Source organism: Neofelis nebulosa, chromosome 14, assembly GCF_028018385.1.
Source record: "Neofelis nebulosa isolate mNeoNeb1 chromosome 14, mNeoNeb1.pri, whole genome shotgun sequence".
NCBI classification, from domain to species: domain Eukaryota; kingdom Metazoa; phylum Chordata; class Mammalia; order Carnivora; family Felidae; genus Neofelis; species Neofelis nebulosa.
Window position 1 is genome coordinate 71,431,321 of NC_080795.1, and position 12,466 is coordinate 71,443,786.

General features: G+C 39.1%; 1 long non-coding RNA gene across 2 annotated transcripts in view; it reads right to left on the bottom strand.

The window, feature by feature from the left end:
* The window catches only part of LOC131494629 (uncharacterized), a 97,855-nt gene that overhangs the window by 20,987 nt on the left and 64,402 nt on the right, over window positions 1–12,466 (bottom strand). For both annotated transcript variants that reach the window (XR_009253505.1, XR_009253504.1), the window contains exon 2: window positions 5,518–5,634. This is a non-coding gene — a long non-coding RNA (uncharacterized LOC131494629). The remainder of the gene's footprint in view (window positions 1–5,517; window positions 5,635–12,466) is intronic.

Below are 12,466 nucleotides of genomic sequence, written 5' to 3' on the forward strand. Positions count from 1 at the left end.
GAAAAAAGTCTCTTCAGTGAATGGTACTGGGAAAACTGGACAGCAACATGATACTGGACCACTTGCTTTGTTTTGAATTTATTTTCTGTATGTTGTAAGACTTAACTGTGAGAAAGGAAACCATCAAAATCCTAGAGAAGAAAAAGTCACCAACCTCTTACTCCACATGTCTCCAGAGGCAAAGGAAATAAAAGCAGAAATGAACTATTGGGACCTCATCAAGATAATAAACTTATGCACAGCAAACAAAACAAATCAGCAAAACTAAAAGGCAACCTATAGAATGGGAGAAGATATTTGCAAATACCTGATAAAGGGCTAGTATCCAAAATCTATAAAGAACTTATTAAATTCAATACACAAAAAACAAATAATCCGGCGAAGAAATGGCCAGAAGACATGAATAGACACTTTTCCAATGAAGACAACCAGATGGCTAACAGGCACATGAAAAGATGCTCAACATCACTCATCATGAGAGAAGTACAAATCAAAACCACAATAAGATACCACCTCACATGTGTCAGAATGGCTAACATTAACAACTCAGGAAACAACAGATGTTGGCAAGGATTCCGAGAAAGATGTTGGCAAAGGAGCCGTTCGCACTGTTGGAGGGAATGCAAACTGATGCAGCCACTCTGGAGTTTCCTCAAGAAATTAAAGAAATGGAACTACGCTACAGCTTAGCAATTGCACTACTAGGTATTTATCCATTGGTAAATGCTGCTTCGAAGAGGCACACGCACTCCAATGTTTATAGCAGCATTATCAACAATAGCCAAATAATGGAAAGAGCCCAAATGTCCACTGACTGATGATTGGATAAAGACGATGTGGTATTTATATACACACAATGGACTACTACTTGGCAGTCAAAAAGAATGACATCTTGCCATTTGCAACAACGTGGATGGAACTAGAGTGTATTATGCTTAGTGAAACAAGTCAGAGAAAGACAAATACGTTTTCACTCATATGTGGAATTTAAGAAACACAACAGATGATCATAGGGGAAGGGAAGGAAAAATAAGATAAAAACAGAGGAAGACAAACCATGATCTCTTAAATACACAGAACAAACAAGGGTTGCTGGTGGGGTGTTGTGTGGGGGAATGGGCTAAATGGGTGATGGGCATTAAGGAGGGTGCTTGTTAGGATGAGCACTGGGTGTTATATGCAAGTGATGAATCACTGGGTTCTACTCCTGAAACCAAATCCTACACTGTATGTTAACTAAGTTGAATTTAAATATTTCTTTTTATTTTAAAAAATGAAAGAAATAACAGGCAACACAGAAATAAAAAATTATTAAAGAATTGATTGAAAAATTATATCCCAACAAATGGAACAACCTAGAGGAAATGGGTAAATTCCTGGAAACATACAATCTTCTGAAACTGAATCAGTAATCAAACCCCCCCCAACAAACAAAAGTCCAGGACTGGATGAATTCACAGGTGCATTGTAACATTTAAAACACAGTTAATACCTATTCTTAAATGATTCCAAAATTAGAGGATAGAAAGCTTCCAAATTCATTCTACAACACCAGCATTACCTTTATACCAAAACCAAAGACACTACCAAAACAAAAACAAAAACAAAAACAAAAACCTGCTATAGCCCAATATCCCTGATGAACATAGATGTAAAAACCCTCAACAAAATATTAACAAACAGAAGTCAATAATATATTAAAAGGATCATTTAGCACAATCAAGTAGGACTTATTTCAGGGATGCACGTGATTCAATATTCACAAATCAATGTAACAAATTACCAAAAGGAAGAATGAACACCACATGATGATCTCAAATGCAGAAAACGCATTTGACAAAATACAACATCCATTCATGATAAAAATGCCTCTAAAATGAGCTTAGAGGGAATACACCTCAACATAATAAAGGCCATATATCGAAAACCCACAGCTAACATCATCCTCAGTGGTGAAAAACTGAAAGCTTTTCTTCTAAAATCAGGAAAAGACCAGGATATTTACTCTTGCCACGTTTATATAACATAGTACAGGAAGCGCCTAGCCACAGCAGTCATACAGGAAAAAGAAAAGGCATCCAAATTGATAAGTATAACTGACACTATTTGCATATGACCTGTTACTATATACACAAAACCCTAAAGACTCCACCAAAAAACTACTAGAACGAAGAAATGAATTCAGTAAGGTTGCAGGACACAAAATTAATATACAGATATCTGTTCCATTTCAATACACTAATAACTACCAGAAAGAGAAATTTTTAAATAATCTTATTTACAATTGCACCAAAGAGAATAAAGTATTTAGGAATAAATTTAACCAAGGAGGTGGAAGACCTATACTCTGAAGTGAAATTGAAGATGACACAAACAAATGGAAAGGTATACCATGTTCATGAATTGGAAGGATTATTATCCTTAAAATGTCTATCCTTACCCAAAGTAATTTACATTTTTTTAGTTTGAGAGAGAGGGTGCAAGCAGGGGGTGGGGCAGAGAGAGAGGGGGACAGAGTGGGCTCTGTGCTGATAGCAGAGAACCTGATGTGGGGCTCAAACATGCAAACCATGAGATCATGATCTGAGATGAAGTCAGACGCTTCACTGACTGAGCCACCCAGGTGCCCCAGCAGTTTACATTTTCAATGCAATCCCTATCAAAATACCAATAGCATTTTCCACAGAACTAGAACAAATAATCCTAAAACTTCTATGGAACCACAAAATATCTCAAATAGCCAAATCAATCTTAAGAAGAACAAAGCTGGAGGCATCACAATCCCAGATTTCTATAAAGCTATATTATACTATAGTATATATGCTATATATATACAACACTATATACTATAAAGCTATTACTATATATACTATAAAGCTATTAATGAAAACAGTATGGTACTGGCACAGAATAAACACAGACTAATAGAACAGGATGGAGACACCAGAAATAAAACCATGCTTATATGGTCAATTAATATTCAACAAAGGAGGCAAGAATATACAATGAGGAAAAGACTGTCTTTTCAAATAATGGCATTGGGAAAACTGGACCACTTTTATACCATACACAAAAATAAAGTAAAAATGTATTAAAGACCTAACTGTGAAATTTGGAACTATAAAACCCCTAAAAGAAAACACAGGCAGTAATCTCTTGGAAATTTGCCTTAGCAATATACTTATGGCTATGTCTTCTCAGGCAAGAAAAATAAAAGCAGAAATAAACTGTTGGGACTGCACCAAAATGAAAAGTTTTTGCAAAGGAAACCATCAACAAGTCAGGGAGAATGGGAGAATATATTTTCAAATGATATATCTGGTAAGAGACGAATAGTCAAAATATAGTACATATAACAATGCACAAACAAACTGATTTAAAAAATGAGCAGAGAACCCAATTAGACATTTTTCCAAAGAAGTCCTACAGATGGCAAGTAGACACATGAAAAGATGCTCAACATCACTGATCATTAGGGAAATGCAAATCAAAACCATAATAAGATATCACCTTACTCTAATCAGAGTGGCTATTATCAAAACAAGAAATAAGTGTTGTCAAAGATTTGGAAGAAAGGGAACCCTCAAACACTGTTCATAAAAATGTAAATTGGTACCCCCACTGTGGAAAACAGTATGGAGGTTCCACAAAAAATTAAAAATAGAAAGACCCCATGATCCAGTAAATTCCACCACTGGGTATTTACCCAAAGAAAATGAAAACACGAATTGAAAATGATATATGCACCCCCATGTTTATTGGAACGTTATTTATGGGGTGCCTGGGTGGCTCAGTTGGTTGAGCATCTGACTCTTGATTTTGGCTCAAGTCGTGATCTCACGGTTTGTGAGTTCGAGTCCCTCATCGGGCTCTGCACTGACAGCGCTGGGAAAGCAGACTGCCAGTTCCTCACAAAATGAAACATAGAGTTACCATGTAATCCAGCAATTCTACTCCTAGGCAAACACCCCAAAATGAAAACGTAGTGTCTGCATAAACTTGCAAATGAATGTTCACTATAGCATTCTTCATGATAGCCAAAAGGTAGAAACAAGTGAAATGGTAGATGAATTGATGAACAAATTATGTTCTATCCATACAATGGAATAATAATCAAACATAGTAAGTACTGACACCTGCCACCACTTGGATGAACCTTGAAAACATGCTAAGTGAAAGAAACAAGTTACAAAAGGCCACATGTTCTATGAGCCCATTTATATGACGTGCCCAGAATAGGCATTTCAGTAGAGACAGGAAATAGATTAGTGGTTACCAGATTCTGGGGAAAAGAGGCAATGGGAATGATTGCTAATGGTAATGGGATTGTTCTTGAAGGATGAAAATGTTCCAAAATTAGGTAGGGATTGTTGCACAACCCTGTGAATATACCAAAAAGCATTGAGATACATCCTTTAAAAGGTTAAGTTTTATGGAAAATGAAATAGATCTCAATAAATTTGTTATAAAGTAACTGACAGGGACATAGAATAACTGAGTCCCCACCATTGTTCCCAAAATATTAAATGAGGGATGTGTGTGACTCCTTTTTAATAATAAAAAGAGTTTATGTTTTAAGTGTGCATATTTGTATGTGCATACATTTTTTGAAAAACCTGAAGCAAGAGTCCTGGAATATAGGTTGTAAGGGTGGAAGAGAATCTCTGGAGCCAGACTACTTAGGTTCACATGAGATGCTACCACTTCCCAACTGCAGAATCTCAGACAACTTCCTTAACTGCTCCTAGTTCCAGGTTCCTTACTAGTAAACAGAGTAAGAATAGTGTTTCCTTTGTGTATGTACGTCCATGTGTGTGTTAAACTAAACAATGTTTACAGTGGTTCGGTAAGTTAACTGTTACTGTTGTCATGGTTATTATTACTCTCCCAGCAGGACTGGACTTAACCTGAACATTGTGGAAGTGTGATCAAGGCTTCTCTCTCTTCCTATTGACATTTGCACAGATTGCTGGCTGCGGCTGTTCATGTTTCTCTCCCTATTCCACCTCCTAGAATTAGCCCCCATCACCACCCCACCTCCAAGTCCCCAGGGATTGTTTTGCTTTAGGAATGAAACTGCATAGAAGGAAGAAGGAGGGGGAGGACACCTGGGTGGCTCACTCGGTTGAGCATCCAATGCTTGATTTCGGCTCAGGTTATGATCCCAGGGTGGTGGGATTGAGCCCATGTCTCCACACTAAGCATGGGGTCTGTTTAAGATTTTCTCTCTCTCTCTGTCTCTCTTTCTCACTCTCTCCCTCTCCTCTCCTCTGCCCCTCTCCCCTGCTCATGCGGTCTCTAAAATAAAAAAATTAATTAATTAAAATTAAAATTTTAAAAAAAGGGAGGAAGGATGGGGACCACTGGAGTCCCATATCCATCCCTCAGCCTCTCCCTTCTCCTCTCCCCAAAGCTGGGCCTTATCAGTAGTATTTCTGGAATCTGCTTTATCCCCTATGTTATCTCCCAGCAGACTTGTAAAAATAGCTCTTTGGATTGAACTGCTTTGAATATTACCTGCTTTGGGCTAGTTCAGAGAGTTAACAAGCAGTTCCATTCCGGGAAGTGCAAAGCCAAGGTGATGAAGAGGGAACTTCAGTGGTGTGAGAAGCAGGCTGGATCCTCCTTCAAGCTCTGGGAAGAAAATAAACATGGGTGGTAAAGACAACTGAGTACCTACGTGTGTCCCAGGAACAATCATATCACCCACCAACATTTTGTGCTTAGGCCCCTGAGCCAGAAACTTGTTCACTAGAACACTTGCTCTGGGCCAGGCCCAGAATGAGTAAATTACAGGGAAATCTAAGGTAGCAACAGGGGCAAAGGGATAGACGTCTGTAGAAAGGGAGCCTGTATCTGAGACATGGGGAGTGGGGGCAAAATAGGTAAAGGGAATGAAGGAATGCACGCATGTGTGTGTGTTAAACCGTGTTCAATTTACGTTAACTTATGTTCAGTCATTCCTCTCCCAACAGAACCGACTTAACCTGAGCACCGTGCCACGAAGGGGTGACCAAGACAAAGGGGTGGCTTCCCCAAAGAGGCTGCAATACAGCTGCTAGGAGACCCCGAGAATTAGTAGTCCTTTCTTGGCCTCCCATACCCCTAGTATTTTATATTATTAAACTGATTTTTTGGACAGCTTGAACCCAGCTCAGTCTGTATCCAAAATTAGTCTCCCATCTCCTGTTGATTTCTGTGGGGCTGCCCTGGGGGTATTCAAGGAAGGGTCTAGGAACCCTACCAAAGATATTACTTGACTGGGGTGGAGGGATGAGATTTACAAACTCTTTGAGGGCATAGCATCTTGTTAGATTATTGACAATAAGCAGACAGACTAACAGGTTTCCCAGGCAAGGCTCACCTTTAGACTGGCAAATATTTTCTGAACACCTTCTCTAGGCCACATGCTGGGAATACTGTGTTGAATGGCCCCTGTTGGCCCTGTTCCCCATCCTCACAAGCAGGGCAGTGAATCCTAGGTCCACTGCCTTTGTTTGCCACACCGTCCCCCACAGAGCCTGGGGATGATCCTTGCCTCACCTGCTAGCAAATCTCTCCACATTCATCATGCACATCTAAGAAAAACTCCCCAGAAAGGAGGGGATTAGGGCACGTATGTTAGATACGGCAAAGCCGTGAGTGGCTCCGAGTATTTGGAGATCGTTCAGAGAGGCTAATGTGATAAAGAATAAGGGTCGGACTCAATTTTGAAAAAGAAACAAAATGTGAGTGTGGCTTTAGAGAGCTTTTCTTCACTGAGAAAGTTCACGAGCAGGGATTTGGCAAGCAGTCCTCGAAGCTTCTCCTCCCTGTGTCTGTTTTCTTCCTTCTGCCCTCCGTCAGCAGAACTGTTTGTGCAAAACTAGGAGCTGACATTAGCCTTACCCCTAGCCCAGGGGTAGCCCAATGTTGTAAGTAATGAGGCAAACGCATCAGGTGGAAGACTGGCCAAAGATGCTCACGCAAGGGTGAGAGGGTAGCAAGGAATCAGAGAGGCAGCACCGCCTCTGGAAATTATAGGCCCACCTTCCGTAGACCAAGAAGCTAACTTCAAGCACCCACCATGCACATAGCATGTGGATTCACACTTCCATAGAAGAGTCTTCTGTTCAAGTTATAGTAACACGTGGGTCTACCTTTATATTGACTACACAGTTTCTCAATGTCAGGCTAACTGGCTCTTGTCTCTAAAGGTTTCATTTTATGGAGTGATGATCATTTCTTGAGCACTGGAAACCTTACCAGATTCTCTAATTAGCTTATTCAACCTCACGGCAAACCTAAAAGGTACATATTAGACACCTTTGATACTAATCAGAAAATTAAGACTCCAAGGGACTCTGGAAACTGCGCCCAAGTGAGACAGCTGAGAAGTGAAGCCATAATTCAAGTCCATAATTTTAAAACAAAATCTGCTCTTTCCAGCCATCACAAGGCAGCTCCAGGACACCCACAGATAGCACCTATTACAGCTCTGTCTTGCTAAGGTGACACAGGTACAAAGCAGCCCACTACACGCCAGGCCAATATCTGCTTCAAGTGCAGATGACTCACCAGGGCGCACTCTGTGTGGAGTGCCCTGAGATCTCCTAGCCTGTGCCCACCTCAGCTCTATCCTGCTAGGGTTTCCCATGTGTGGAGGACTCTGGTGACCACCAGGTCTTAGCCTGCTTCAGTTCCTGCCATCCCCTGGGGAGCCCCCTACATGGAACACCCCGGGACCCCCAGCCCATGCTTGCTACAGCCCCAGCCAGCCAAAGCCACCAGGTACACGGTCTATACAGGGGATGTTCATACACAAGGCCATTCCCACAAAGCTAGGAGAAGTAGCTCTTCTATCAAATTCATAGAAACACAGAAAGTCAAACAAAATAAGGAGAAAGCATTTACTCCAAATGAAAACCAAGACAAAACTCCAGAAAAAGAACTAAACAAAATGGAGAAAAGCAATCTACCTGATAAAGAGTTACAAGTAATGGTCATAATGATGCTCAGGCAGAAGACTGAACTCCATGAGAACTTCAACAAAGAGAGAGAAAATATAAAAAAGGACCAATCAGAACTGAAGAATACAGTCAGTGAAGTCAACCGCACTAGAAGATTAGAGGATGCAGAAGAATGTATCAGTGATCTGAACACAGGCTATTGGAAAGCACCCAAACTGAACACCAAAAAGGAAAAAAGAATTTTTAAAAATAATGATTAAGGGATCTCTGGGACAATATCAGGTATTTGCATTACTGGGGTTTCAGAAGTAAAAGCTAGAGAGAAAGGGGAAGAAAAGTTACTTGAAGAAATAGATGAAAACATCCCTAATACGGAGAAGGAAACAGACATCCAGGTCTAAGAAGTCCAGAGAACCCCAGACAAGAAGAACTCAAGGAGGTCCACACCAAGAGACATAATAATTAAAATGTCAAATGTTATAGTATAAAGCCAAGAGCTGGTTCTTTCAAAATATCAACAAAATTGATAAACCTTTAGCCAGACTCATCAAGATAAAGAGAGGGCTCAAATCAAAAATAAAGAGAAGTAAAACTGACACCACAGAAATACAAAGGATTATATTCTACAAAAAGTTATGTGCCAACAAATTGGGCAACCTAGAAGAAATGAATCAATTCCTGGAAACCTATAATATTCTAAAACCGAACAAGGAAGAAATAGAAATCTGAACAAACTACTTATTACGAAGGAAATTGAATAAGTAATCAAAAAACTCCAAGGGGCACCTGGGTGGCTCAGTAGATTAAGCATCTGACTTTGGCTCAGGTCATGATCTAAGGTCCGTGAGTTTGAGTCCCACATTGGGCTCTGTGCTGACACCTCAGACCCTGGAGACTGCTTCTGATTCTGTGTCTCCCTCTTTCTCTGCCCTTCCCCCGCTCACTCCCTGTCTGTCTCTGTCTCTGTCTCTCTCAAAAATAAATAAACACTTGGGGCGCCTGGGTGGCGCAGTCGGTTAAGCGTCCGACTTCAGCCAGGTCACGATCTCGCGGTCCGTGAGTTCGAGCCCCGCGTCAGGCTCTGGGCTGATGGCTCGGAGCCTGGAGCCTGTTTCCGATTCTGTGTCTCCCTCTCTCTCTCTCTGCCCCTCCCCCGTTCATGCTCTGTCTCTCTCTGTCCCAAAAATAAATAAAAAACGTTGAAAAAAAAATTTAAAAAAAAAAAATAAATAAATAAACACTAAAGGAAAAAAAAAAAAAAAAAAACTCCAAACAAACAGAAGTACAAGACCGGATGGATTCACAGGTGCATTCTAAGAAATGTCTAGGGGCGCCTGGGTGGCGCAGTCGGTTAAGCGTCCGACTTCAGCCAGGTCACGATCTCGCGGTCCGTGAGTTCGAGCCCCGTGTCAGGCTCTGGGCTGATGGCTCGGAGCCTGGAGCCTGTTTCCGATTCTGTGTCTCCCTCTCTCTCTGCCCCTCCCCCGTTCATGCTCTGTCTCTCTCTGTCCCAAAAATAAATTTAAAAAAACGTTGAAAAAAAAAAATTAAAAAAAAAAAAAAAAAGAAATGTCTAAAAAAGAGTTAATACCTATTCTGCTCAAACCATTCAAGAAATAGAAAAGGAAGGAAAGCTTCCACATCATTCTACAATACCAGCATAACTCTGATACCAAAACTAGACAAAGAATACAAAAAACAACCCACTATAGGCCATACTCCTGATGAACACAGTGCAAGAATCATCAAGAAAATATTAGCAAAGTGAAATCAAAAATATATTAAGAGTGGGAATTATTCCAAGGATACAAGGTGGTTCAATATTCACAAATAAATGTGACAAATTAACAAGAGGAAGAATAAACACCATATGATTATCTCAATAGACGCAGAAAAAAAATTGACAAAATATAACATCCACTTATGATAAAAACTGTCAACAAAGTGGGTTTAGAGGGAATACACCTCAACATAATAAAGGCCATTTATGACAATCCCACAGCTAACATCATCCTCAATAGTGAAAAATTGAAAGCTTTTCTTCTAGAACAGAAAAAGACAAGGATGTCCATTCTTGCCACTTTTATTCAACATAATGCCGGAAGTCCTAGCCACAGCAATCATACAGAAAAAAAGAAAAGGTATCCAAATTGATAATAAGTAAGACTGTCACTATACGCGGATTACCTGATACTATATATAGAAAACACTAGGATACATCTTTTCTGGCCAGAATGCTATGAAACTAGAAATCAACCACAACAAAAAACCTGGAAAGAGCACAAATACATGGGAGTTAAACAACATGATATTAAACAGTGAATGGGCCAACCAAGAAATCAAAGAAGAAATCAAAAATTACATGAAAACAAATGAAAATGAAAACACAACTGTCCAAAATTTCTAGGATGCAGTAAAAGTGGTTCTAGGAGGGAAGTTTGTAGCAACAAAGGCCTATTTCAAGAAGCAGGTAAAATGTCAAATAAATAATCTTACACCTAAAGAGCTAGAAAAAGAAGAATAAAATCCAAACTCAGCAAGAGGAAGGAAAGAATGAAGATTAGAACAGAAATAAGTGATATAGAAACTAAAAAAACAATAGAACAGATCAGTGAAACCAGGAGCTGGTTGTTTGAAAACCTCAACAAAATTGATAAATCTCCAGCAAGACTCATAAAGAGAGAGAGAGAGAGAGGGAGGGAGGGAGGGAGAGAGAGAGAGAGAGAGAGAGAGAGAGAGAGAGAGGGAGAGAGAGAGAGGGAGGGAGACAAGACCCTAATACACAAAATTACTAATAAAAGAGGAGAAATGACAACCAACAACACCACAGAAATACAATCACAACATAATACTATGATAAACCTGTATACCAAAATATTGGACAGCTTAGAAGAAATGGATAAATTCTTAGAAATATATAACCTAACAAAACAAAAACAGGAAGAAATAGAAAATCTGAACAGACCAAATAACCAGCAATGAAACTGATCAGAAATAAAAAAACTCACAACAAACAAGTCCAGCACCAGAGGGCTTCACAGGCAAATTCCACCAAAACATTTAAAGAAGAGTTAATATCCGTTCTTCTCAAACTATTTCCAAATATCCAAAAGGAAGGAAAACTTCCAAATTCATTGTATAAAGCCAGTATCACCCTGATACCAAAAGCAGATAAAGAACACCAGAAAAAAAAAAAAAACAAAACAAAAAAAACAACTAAAACTAAACTAAACTGAAAGAGCTACAGGCCAATATCTCTCATGAATACAAATGCCAAAATCCTCAAAAAATATTAGTAAGCCAAATCCAACAATATATTTTTCAAAATCATTCACAATCAAGTGGGATTTATTCCTGGGATGCAAGTGTGGTTTAATATTCATAAAACAATGAACATAATATGTCATATGGATAGGAGAAACGAAAAAAAAAACCATGTGAATATTTCAAAAGATGTAGAAAAAGCATTTGACAAAGTACAACAACCATTCATAATACAAACCCTCTGGAAAGTACGTCTAGAGGAAACATATCTCAACATAATAAAGGTCTCATGAAAAACCCACAGCCAACATCATACTCAATGGGGAAAAACTGAGAGCTTTTCTCCTAAGGTCAAGAATAAGACAAGGATGTCTACTCTCACCACTTTTATTCAACGTAATACCAGAAGTCCTAGCCACAGCAGTCAGACAACATAAAGAAATAAAAAGCATCCAAATTGGTAAGAATGAAGGAAACTCTCACTCTTTGCAGGTAACATGATACTACATGTAGGATACCCTAAAGACTCCCTCAACAAAACTCTTAGAACTGATAAATGAATTCAGTAAAGATGCAGGGTACAAAACCAATATGCAGAAATCTGCCGTATTCCTATACATCGATAATGAAACAGCAGAAAGTAAAACTAAGAAAACAACCCCATTCACAACTGCACCAAAAAAATATCTAGGAATAAACTGAACCAAAAAGGTGAGAGTCCTGTACTCTGAAAACTATAAAACATTGATGAAAGAAAGAAAGACATTACATGTTCATGGGTTGGCAGAACAAATATTGTTAAAATGTCTATACTACTCAAAGCAATCTACACATTTAATGCAGTCCCTATCAAAATGCCAACAGCATTTTTCACAGAACTAGAATAAATAAGCCTAAAATATGTATGGAACCACAAAAGACCACGAATAGCCAAAGCAATCTTAAAAATGGAAAAACGGGAGGTATCACAATTCCAGATTTCAAACTGTATTACAAAGTGGTAGTAATTAAAACAGTATGGTACTGACATAAAAATAGACACATAAGGGAGTAGAACAGAAAATCCAGAAAAACCCTCAATTATATGGTCAATTAATCTTTGACAAAATAGGAAAGAATATGCAATGGGAAAAAGATAGTCTCTTCAACAAATGGTGTTGGGAAAACTGGACAGCTACATGCAAAAGAATGAAACTAGACCACTGTCTTTCACCATGCACAAAAATAACTTAAAATGCTTTCAAGATGGGGGC